The sequence below is a fragment of the Grammomys surdaster genome, unplaced genomic scaffold (genome assembly GCF_004785775.1).
Source record: "Grammomys surdaster isolate TR1022 unplaced genomic scaffold, NIH_TR_1.0 114958, whole genome shotgun sequence".
NCBI classification, from domain to species: domain Eukaryota; kingdom Metazoa; phylum Chordata; class Mammalia; order Rodentia; family Muridae; genus Grammomys; species Grammomys surdaster.
Window position 1 is genome coordinate 1 of NW_021612818.1, and position 9,291 is coordinate 9,291.

At 37.9% G+C, this 9,291-nt stretch overlaps 1 pseudogene; it reads right to left on the reverse strand.

Moving 5' to 3' along the window:
* Nucleotides 1-8,305: 8,305 nt before the first annotated feature.
* Nucleotides 8,306-9,286, reverse strand: LOC114635651 (annotated as a pseudogene).
* Nucleotides 9,287-9,291: the final 5 nt, after the last annotated feature.

The following is a 9,291-nucleotide window of genomic DNA, read 5'->3' on the forward strand; positions in this document are numbered from 1 at the left end:
GTGGTATATATATGTGTATGTATATATATATATGTATATATATATGTATACACACATACATATATATATATATATATATATTACGGGTGTGTATGTATAATGTACTTATATGTATGTTGACAATTTGGTATTGAAAAATCAAGTGGTATATTCTTCCCTGGGGAAGATTATTTCTCCCCTAAGCATTCCTTAGTTTCCTGTAGTTCTTTGTATAGGGTGGAGGCCTCAGATACTTTTCCCCATGTACTTTGGCATGTTTGATGTATCTTTCTTGTTCAGCTCATGTTTGAGCAGTTTTTTTTTATCTTGGGGTACTTTTCTAAGTTTTTTTGAATTTTCATTTTTTCTGTATTGAGAACTACATACATGTATAAAGTAAAATATGACTATATATATATCCCCATTTCTGTTTCTAGATCTTCCACAATACCCCTTACTAATTTTACGTATTTTTATAGCCTTCTAAGTTCAGTTACTGATAAACATATATGCATGGGTTTTGGGCCATCCCCACACCCTCTAGTGAGGCCACACCAGTGCAGCATAGAAATGCCTTCATTGGCAACATCCACGAAATAGAATGACTCTCATACCTGTGGTGCTTATCAATTGTAAATAGCTTCTCAGTTAAGGAAGAGGACTTAATATCATATACCCTATGTCAATATATCAATGAGCTTTATCTTATGTAGATCTTATACATATAATCACACCAGGGCTAACTAAGTTCATGATTATGATAGTTTGCCATGTCCACAAGAGAACAAACATTTCATGGTAATCCTACCCATCCCGTAGCTCTTTCATTATTTCTCCCTATTCTAAGATATTCCTTGAAACTTTTTGTTGACGGAGTTAACATAGATTTGTTCTTTGGGACTGAGCACTCAGTCTCTTTTATTAGCTCCTTATTTCGTTATGCATCTCTACATAGACTGCTTCCAACTGTAAAAGAGTATCTGACCAAGGTTGATAACAGCCCAGGTCTATGGGTATGAACATAAATATTTAGATGAAAAATTGACAGCATGACTATTTAGCGAAATAATTATAGAAAGTTTTATACTAGGGCCAATGGCCTTCCAAAACCAGAAGCTTGTGACAGGAGTTAATAGTATCAGGATGAAATTTCATCCTGTGGAGTAGGCCTCAAGTCCAATCAGAAAGAAGTTAGTCATTTCACAATAGTTGTGCTACCATTGCACTGGGAGATATATCTTGCCTTGTAGGTCATTTGCTAGATTCAGTGCTGGATGGGACCATAATATCTTTTCTCTGAAAGCACCTTGCATAACACCTTTTGAAATCATTAAAGAAAGCCAGCAGGAATGCAGTTTCCTGGATTTTTTTATGATTTATTTATCCATATCCTAGAACCAAAATTATAAATAGAGTCGTACAGTGTGGCAATGTTAAGTAAACAAAAAAAAACAGTAGTAATCTGTGTTCTTTCGGAGACCACTGGTTCCTCCATGAGCAATGAACCATTGAGAGGTATCCTGTGCCTTCCACTGCAGTTTTCATTTAATGAGTCATGTTTTCTGGGAATGTCGCTATCCACTTCTGTAAGAATATTATCATTGAAATTTTTATAAAAAGTTATATTTTGAAATTATCTTACTAGCTAGTAGGTTTCCATAAAGCTTTTATACAGATCCTTAAGTTTTTTAACCTACTCACTCTCCCCTATGCCCTACACCTTGCCTCATGTACATAATTATTTAACACTGAGCATTTTTTCTTCTTTCAGTTTGCATGTCTTCTACTATCTCTTCATGGATTTTCAAAGTTGGGGTGCCTTCTATATGGCTTTTCACACCTTCTTCCTTTGATTTACCCTTTCTATTTTCTCCCTGATTGTTCCCACACTCCCACATCTCTCCTTGCTTTTAAGCTTTTTCATTCCAGTATTCACTTTACTGTTTCCCTTTACTTACAACCTACAATTCTCTCTATTTTAACATGGCTTCCCACAATGGGCTTCTTTCTAGATTCTGTTCTTCAAGTTAAACATAAATATATTTGAACCTAAGATCTGCATATGAGAAAGAATATATGGCATTTGTCTTTCTAGGTCTAAGTTGTCTCACTCAGTATAATTGATTCTGGTTACACCAATTTGCCTGCAAATTTTGTAATTTCATATTTCTCCATAGCTTACTAATGTTCCATTTTGTACTTATACCATATTTTTTTAACTTTTTATCTGTTAGTGTTCCATAAAGTATATTATATTTCATGGCAACTTTATTATTTGTTATTTCTGTTTAAATTATTTCATCTTACCTTAATATTGGATGTTATAGGGATGGAGAAATGTGTTCATTTCTTTAAGACTTTCATTTACATGGAATACAATAATTAAAGTATGTCCTTACTCAACACATTTCACTGATATCTCTTACAGTATCTCCCTTTTCATTTTCATTTTCATTTTCATTTTTTTTCTTTCTGTTGCTTAATTTGGGTAAGGGCTTGTCAATCTTGCTTATTCTTTTAAACTTTTAATTTCATTGATACTTTGTATTATAATGTTTCTTTCTATTTCATTAATTTTAGCTCTGATTTTGATGACTGCATTCCACTTACTCTTTTGTGTATAAGACTTATTCTTGTTTTTCCAAGACTCTTAAAATGTATTGTTAAATTACTAATAAGAGCTATCTCAATTATTGATTTAGGCACTTTTTAATAAAAAAAATTCATTTACAATTGCCTTATTTATGTCCCACAGATTTTGTTTTCTTTTTTCTTTAATTCTAGGATTTTATTTTATTTCCTTCTTGATTTCCTCGGTAGCCCAAATATCACTAAGTAGCATGTTATATTCATGAGGTTTTTTTTTTCCAAACCAGGAGCTGGACAAAGCAAGGAAATTTTCTTTTTTATTATTTCTTCCTTTCATTCCATTTGCCACTACACACATATAAAGATCAGAAGTCAACTTTTGGGAGTGGGTTCTCACCCACTCTCTCATATTCTCTCTTATTTTTGCTGCTGCAATCCTCCTATCTTTTCATAGGAGTGCTAGGATTACAGGTGCTTGCCACCACAAAGACCTTTTCAGGTGGGATCTGTGAATCCAAATCAGGCCTTTAGGCTTATGTGGACAATGTTTTTACCTACTGAATCATTTCTCTAAAGTCCATCTTTAATGAATTAATTGTGTAGGTATTTTATTCTTTTTGAGAAATTAGATTAACCATTAAAACATGTGCTAAAACATATGTGATATATGTTTTGTAGTAATTTAACCTAAAATGGTCATTTTTACTATTCTTATAATATTTAAAATTCATTTTTGAAAATTTCATACAACTATGCAATGTAATTTTATTATATATCTCCCCTGCTCTACTTCTAGCCAACACTACTTAGGAACCCCTTTGTTGTTTTATATTCTTCATATTCTTTTTGAGCATCATCATAGCCATCACTTTAGTGTGTTTTAAATTAAGTACAATTAAATCACTTTCCTCATTTCCTTTTCTCTCTCCAGCTCCTCTCAGGTGACTACTCCCCTAAATGTGTATTATTATTATTATTTACTATAATTATTATATCATTATCATCATCATTATTATTACTATTATTATCACTATCACCTCATTGAGCATAATTAGTGCTGACCATGGGCAAATGAGTGCATAGCCATCCACTGAGATATAAGTAATCTACAGTGGAAACAGCACTAACCAAAAGTGACTCTTCTGCCCCTCCCAGAAGTTGCCAATAGCTTCACTAGTGGTGGGGCCTCTAATGTCTTGATCTAGGCTTAGGAAGGCAATATCAATTGCTGTGAGTTGGTATGTACAAAAGTTATGTCAAGTACAGAAGACAGAGTTTCACAGCTCTCCTCCACATTCTATGACTCTTTCATTCTTTCTGCCTCCTATTCCTTAGTGTTCCCTGAGCCTTAGACGGAGGAAGACTGAAATAAATGATCTATTGGGTTATGCACTCACAATCACTTATTCTCAATAATTTGACCAGTTAGTAGCTGTAAGGAGCAGGCCCTTAAACAAGACCAACTCCGTTTTGTAATAGGAAGCTTGTAAAGACATGTCTGGTTCTTTTAAAGACAAGTCTGGAAATAAAAGTTGTGCTGTGATAACCAGCTGTGATGAGGTCAGAGCCTGGTGATAACCAACACATGTGGTTATCTGCCATCCACGTCAACAGTAATGCCAAATCAAACATAAAAAGAGGAGCCAGTCCGAAGCACTTCATCACACTTGTAGCCATGACTGGCCAATGTGATCCTCCGGACAAAGCCTCCTCAGCACCCAGTCATCAAAGAGTTAACTGAGAGACCAATACCTCCAACTTCTTCTTGGTCAACCACCCTACCAGATCAAATTAACAATTCAACTATCTGGAAGCCACAGCCTTACCCCACCTTCCTGGACTCCGGACCTGTAACCAGAAAACAGCATAAGGACTCAGTTCGTATAATCCATGAATGAATGATGTATTTATTGCTATTCTTATTTCTTTGGTAATTAGCAATTTATTATTTGTATATTGTTAGAGGCAATGCATAGGAAATGTGGCAATATCTTGTTGTAGTAATAACCTTAATGTTGGTGGTAATATATTGCTTGCTGTGCGTTATTAATTAAAGAAGTAACTGAATCCCAAAACCTCTGTCTTTGGCATCCCTCTATTCCCTCTCAAGGAGCTGATGGTCTCATAGTGAAACCCAGTATATGATCCCTGAGGGGAGCAGGACCTGTCACTCCTCTCCCCAAGAGGGATTCTAACACCTTATCAATAGCCTGGTCATAACAGATAAGAGTCGATGCTTGTGACAGTAGCATTAGTAAGTACAGTATCTAAGAGGGGACACAGAAAAGAAGTATAAAAGAAGCATTCAGAGGCATTGGGATGGGATGCAAGGGGCAGCAGGTTAGTGGCATACTGAACATATTGTAGCCAGGGCAGGGTGGATTGAGCATTTCTTATCAGTTGTTTTTCCTGTTAAAGAGTATTTTTATGGTTTGGTGTGAACTGAGAGGCCCATATCAGCCGTTGAGAGATGTGAATATCAGCAGAAAGATATGCAGCATGACCATTGGGGTATACTTTCCCCAAGATTCTTGTTCTCAATTTTCCATCCTAGGGTACACCTATAGCAGTGGTTTTGAAATAGGCCATTTCTGAAAGCTGAGTTTGATTTTACAGACCAATGATGGCAGCTTCCATAATGTTCCTCATCCATGAAGCAACCTGCTTCCCCTTTGCAATACTTTTGTTGATAGTAGAAGCAGAGAAAGGGGTTAAGGTTCATAGGGGTAGAATTAGGATAGATAGATTAGATACAGAGCTTTTGGCATCCTTTGTTGGGGCAGCCTGTGAACCAGACATCTGGGTCATGTCATCATAGGTTTTATGAAAAGAAAAACTCCAGTAGTGGGTACTGAGGAGAGAATTAGGGGATTGAATAGTGGCAGGATGGGCTTGCAATACAACAAAGACTGCCAGAGGGGAGAGGGAGAGGGAGAGAGAGACAAGCTTGAGGAAGTCATATGCATTGTATAGATGCTATCAGGTTATGAATGTCCTTCCTGGTCATTTTGTTCCTTGATTGCAGGTATCTCTTCCTATATCTACTCCTTTTTTCCTACTAGAGATAGGTAGACCATCTTCTTGTTGAGTGGTGAGGTGTTGGGCATTTTACAAATGTATCCAGATAGGTCGAGGCTGATGCTCTGGGAATACACAAAATCACTAGTCTCTTGAACTGCCAGTTTGAAGCCTGTCACAGATTCAGCCTGCTTCAGTCCTCACACTTTTTAATTGCAAATATGGGAATATTCTGAGGACTGTGTGGGAGAGTGACAGGTATGTTGGAGTTGAAGTTGTTTTTTAATGAGGTGAATAAGAGCTTCTAATTTCTCCCTGGATAAAGACCATTGTTTAGCTCAGATGGGCTCATCTGAGACCCAGTCAAGGGAGAGAGTATCATATATAACAGTGGCTCTTAGAATTGGGGGTGAAACCTGTGAAGTTGTTTGTTGTAGTCTCCTAACTGGATGCATTCACTTTCCATGTAAATGGAGAGGACGACATCATCTACACTTTCTAAGATAGCTAACAGGTGGCCATGTCCATGGTGAGAAGACTGATAAGGCCAATAGTATCATCCTGCCATCTAAAGCCCCCTTTTGTGATATACACCCAGTAAGAACCTCCTATGATCATTTGTTGTGGCCCATGATTAGTTCTCAATGCTGTGGGACCTAATATCATTTGTTCTGGTATCAATTTGGCATTTAAATGGTTTCCTCCAATTTTTATATTGAGTTTGAGGTGTGAGCCTTTCAAAATGAAAATTCTGTGAGTTTTCCTACTTGTTCCTTTTTGAGTTTAAAGACTTGAGGGGATTGCCATCTTTATAATATGTTGAATGACAATCCTTTTTCCAATGCAGTCCTTTAGGTCATTGGGGACAGATGATTTTAGGAGCGTTAGCTTCCAAGCCCTTAGATGGGCTGGAATTTGGACATTCAACCTCCCAGTGTACCTCCTTTCTACATTTAAAACATTTTCCTTTTGTCTTAATAGCCACTATTCATTTTTCATAAGGTTCTTTTTTCAAACTCTGACATGCCAATTCGTGTTCTGAGGTCATGCTCTCCAAAATTATGCTTTTAAAGAGGATTTCTCTAGCCATATCATCAGAGATTTTGCATTCTAGGCTTATTTTTGTTCTAAGATCAGTGTCAGAGAGGGTTTTCTTGGTTTACTGCCAGAGGAAAAGTAGAGCACAAAGATGAATTTGATCAAAGTACCCTGAAGGTTGGGTAGTCTGTTGTGCTCCTGTGAAGAAGTTACCTTGACCAAGAAGTACAAAGCCCCAAGGGATAGTTTATTGGTTTTGACTTCAATTTTTCCTGATCTGTTGGAGACATGATTCCTATATAAAGCCTCCCATTGAAGGAATAGGGGTCTAGGCAAGAAGAACAAAGAGATATCTTACCAGTCCTGTGGTGTATTAAGGGAGGCACAAAGAGTCAGGACAATGTGTTTGGCCCAAGGGTCATGAATATTTCATACCACTTGTCTAAGCTCTTTTAATTCATTGGCCTGGTAAGGATAATCTGGTAAGTATAGGGGTTGAAAACAAGTAGATTGAACATAAACAGGGAAAGTAAAAGTGTTTTATCCATTATGGGCAAGTTTAAGCAGTCTCTAATCTTGCATAATATTTGCCTGGGCATAGCCAACAATTATGGAGGAAAGACATCAATTACTCCTTCACCATAGTTGGTCTCCCAATACTTCTCAAATCAATGGTAAACTTTAAAGGAAGAACAAGCTTTTCCTCAGGTCTAAATGGCAAGGCAAGATACCAGTGGCCCTCAGAGGGGCATAGTCACCCTCTTCTGCAAGTCCCAGAGGGTGCCTGTTTAGGCACCAGATATAGCTCCCCTTTCCTGATTGGCTGTTGTGCACTGGTGATCTCAGGATGTGGAAGATCCAGTGAACAGGGTCTGAGATGGCAGTGAGTATGGCTAGTATAAATGACCTGGGAGACTAAGTCAGAAGACAGCTTATTCATCGAAATAGAGGAGCTAACTTACATAGCTTGAGCCAGAAGGGATGGGAGGAAAAAGGACAGGAGGGGATGTGCTTTAGCTTAGGGCAGGGGCTTTCCAATCCTATATATTTACAGACTTTAGGTGACATGATTTCTGAGAAGCCAGTTCTTTGGTGGGGAAATAGAAGGTTATCCAGCTTTATCGTGACATGGCCTTTGTCTCAATGGAATTGAGCAGAACCAAGCCTGATTTGGTTAGAAAGTGATCCACTCCTACTGTGTTCTCTGAGAGCTGTCCTGAGTACTAGTAGCATTATACCATCCCTCATCTGGCTTGAGAACCCACATATGTAGAGAAACAGAGGTCAAGAATAGATGCCATTCTTCAGGTGCTGACCACTACCTTTAGTGAGGCAGGTTCTTTCTTTGGCCTAGAACTAACTTAGTAGGTGAAGTTGCCTGTCCAATGGACTGCAGGAATCTACTTGCCTAAAACACCACTGTGAATTTTACATGGATACTATGGATTGGACTCAGATTTTCATGCTGGTTTGGTAAGCATCTCACTAACTTTCCTATGTCTTTGAGCCCCTGGATAGATTTCATTTATTTCTGTTGTCTGATTTTTCTAGCAGGAACTTGAAACACTATATTCAATGATAGTAGTGTCTTTGGTTTTATATCATACAGAGAAAGGTTGCTGTAAATTATCTTTTGTTATTCAATTTCATGCAAGTTTATTTTAATATAAATTTATTTTAGTCACATTGGACCCAGCATATCCTTGAGTTTCACTCACTTATCAAATTACTCTGAGATAGCTGAGTTCAGTAACTGTTTCCCTTAAGGCTAATCCTTTCTTGTGTGTGGTCTTGGCAACCTTTATGCTTTGTCATACTCTATATGTGGATTAAGAACTGTGACTAACATCAAAGACTCATTCATTAGCTTGTTGATCCTTTCTGTGTTGACCTGGATACCCACCACACAGTTCTGTGTGAATGACCCTAAAGCATCCCCCAGCAGCCTAGTCCAGTGCAACACATTCTTAATCACTGGCTTAAACACATTCAGTTCAAAATGTCTATTTCTATCTCCAACAGTAAGAGCAGCATGATTTCCCATGACTTGAACTGCAACTATGGTCATTGCTTCACACTGAGTAGGGTTCACTTTTCCTGGCATGCTGTTACTCCCTGGCTCATTTTCAGGCAAGATCAGCTCTCTGAAACCTGAACCAAAGAAGTGAATACCATTTGCTATCTTCATCAGACTGTAGGCGGTAGTGTTCATGGCTCACTAAACTCTACCAGAGCATCACGAACTGCTAGAACTTTTGGGCTGTGACGAAAGACAAACCTGTGACTGCTTCTACTTTTGCAGCCACCTTTTCTTCAAAATATATCCTGGTGTTTAATCCTGTCCCAACAACATAGATTCTAGGCAGGGTGGTTTTTATTCTCACCATCACATACTGGACTTGCTGAACATAACCACTGAATTCCTGCACAAGAGTGGAACATCCTCCTGCTTGTGAATTTACCTGATTTTCATGACCTACACAAACTCTTTGGATTTTGCACTGGGAGCATCATGCAGCTTCTGTGGTCCTGGCAACAGGACCTTGTGAACTTCTACCACAGCAACAATGTGTATTGCTGTGAGAAATGTGTCATTCGAATTCTGGCTTTTATTAACATTATCATTGGGCTACACAGGCTTCTTGTTGCCAAGTTCACCTCTTAACA